Raw genomic sequence first — 2,541 nt, 5'->3', positions numbered from 1 at the left:
CATTGGATCACTTTTTGCCAAGACATGCTTATTTCCTATGAGCAGATGGAAGGCAGGAGGGCCATTTCCCTTCTCCTTTAGGCAGTTTGACTGAAAAGGGATGTCAGCTCCTTGAGCAGGGATTTTGTCAGTTTTGCTTATCCCCAAATACCCAATTCTTAGAACAGTGCCTGACATGGAAGATCCAGCCACTCAGCCAGTATTTGCTGGAAGAAGGAAGGGAGGGAAAGAGAAGGTGGTAGCTAAGCTGAGATTTTTGCAATGTGAGACCAGGGAAGCCTCTGCGTGTCTTCAGGTGCACAGTGAAACCAAGCGGTCTTGAAGGTGAGATGGAGGGAAGAAGGAGGGAATACCTGTGCACCCCAACAGCAGAGCTCCAGACTTTCCTTATAGATGCGAATAAAGGAAGGGTTGTAAAGAGAGGGTAGGGTATGTATAAAAATATGGAGAAAGCTTGAGGTGTGGAAAAGGGAAGTGCACGGACAGCTGGCCAAATGGCTCTGGCAGGAGTGAAAGTCCTTCTGTGGGAGTCATGGAAGCAGGGGTTAGAGGCCAGCAGAACAGCAGTGGGAATTGGGAACTGGTCTGTAAAGATGGAATATGGATTCAACAGCCAATGAATTAAATAGCTTATAAGAACAGTGAGGGCCCAGACAAAGTCAATACGCTAAAGTTGTGGTCGAACCATCCTTGACTGGCAGCAGGAATCGATAATGTGAAGGGTGCACAGAGGAGCCAAAGATAAAAACTCACAACACTGAGGAGTGGTAAGGTTGGAATGTCAGAGGTCAAGGGACTGATGAGTAGTTATCCATTCAGCTAACATGAACTGCATCTCCTCTGTCTTGGAGTGGAGGAGTGGGGGCTATGAACTTTAGCCATGACTCTGGAGGTCTGCTCCCTGGGTTCAAACCTTGGCTCTGCCACTTAATCGTGGAAATTGGGTAAGTTGCTTGGCTGTTCTGTGCCTCAGTTTCCTCTTACATTCAATGGAACTAATAAATATCTCATAATGGTTGTGAGCATTGAATGAGTTCATGTGGTGGTAGTGTTTCAATCAGAGCCTGTTGTTGTTAGGTGCTGTTGAGTCAGTTCCAACTCATAGCCACCCTATGTATAATAGAATAAAACACCATCTGATCCTGTGCACCATCCTCACTATCATTCTTATGCTTGAGCCCATTGTTGCAGCCACTGTGTCAATCCATCTAACTGAGGGTCTTCTTCTTTTTTGCTTGTAACCAAGCATGATATCCTTGTCCAGGGATTGATCCCTCCTGATAATATGTCCAAAGTATGTGAGACAAAGTCTCACCATTCTCCCTTCCAAGTGGCATTCTGGCTGTACTTCTTCCAAGACCGGTTTGTTTGTTCTTTTGGAAATCCATAGTATATTCAACATTCTTCACCAATACCACAATTCAAAGGCATCAATTCCTCTTCAGCCTTCCTTGTTCATTGTCCAGCTTTCACATGCATATGAGGCAATTGAAAACACCATGGCTTGCGTCAGGCACACCTTAGTCTTGAAGGTGACATCTTTGCTTTTCCACACTTTAAAGAGATCTTTTGCAGCAGACTTGCCCAATGCAATGCGCCTTTGGGTTTCCTGACTGCTGCTTCCGTGGGCGTTGATTGTGGATCCAAGTAAAATGAAATCCTTAACAACTTCAACTTTTCTCCATTTATCATGATGTTGCTTATTGGTCCAGTTGTGAGGATTTATGTTTTCTTTATATTGAGGTGTAATCCATACTGAAAGCTGTGGTCTTTGACCTTCATTAGTAAGTGCTTCAAGCCCTTTTCACTTTCAGAAAGCAAGGTTGTGTCATCTACATATCGCAGGTTGTTAATAAATCTTCCTCCAGTCCTGATGCCCTGTTCTTCTTCATATAGTCCAGCTTCTCGGTTTATTTGCTCAGCATACAGGTTGAATAAGTATGGTGAAAGAATACAGCCCTGACGCACACCTTTCCTGACTTTAAACCACACACATCCCCTTGTTCTGTTCGAACAACTATCTCTTCATCTATGTACAGGCTCCTTATGAGCACAATTAAGTGTTTTGGAATTTCCGTTCTTTGCAGTATTCCCCTTAATTTGTTATGATCCTCACAGTCAAATGCCTTTGCATGGTCAATAAAACACAGTGTCAGATGTCAGCTGACATCAGCAATGATATCCCTGGTTCCATGTCCTCTTCCTGAATACAGCTTGAATTTCTGGCATTTCCCTGTCAATATACTGCTGCAACTGTTTTTGAATGACCTTCACCAAACTTTACTTGCATGTGACATTAATGATATTATTCGATAATTTCCGTATTCGGCTGGATCACCTTTCTTGGTAATAGGCATAAATATGGATCTCTTCCAGTCAGTTGGCCAGGTAGCTGTCTTCCACATTTCTCGGCATAGATGAGTGAACGCTTCCAGCGTTGCATCTATTTGTTGAAACATGTCAATTGGTATTCTGTCAATTCCTGGAGCCTTGTCTTTCACCAATGCCTTCAGTGCAGCTTGGACTTCTTCCTTCAGTACC

Source organism: Loxodonta africana, chromosome 3, assembly GCF_030014295.1.
Source record: "Loxodonta africana isolate mLoxAfr1 chromosome 3, mLoxAfr1.hap2, whole genome shotgun sequence".
Lineage (NCBI taxonomy): Eukaryota > Metazoa > Chordata > Mammalia > Proboscidea > Elephantidae > Loxodonta > Loxodonta africana.
This window is presented reverse-complemented; position numbering follows the sequence as displayed.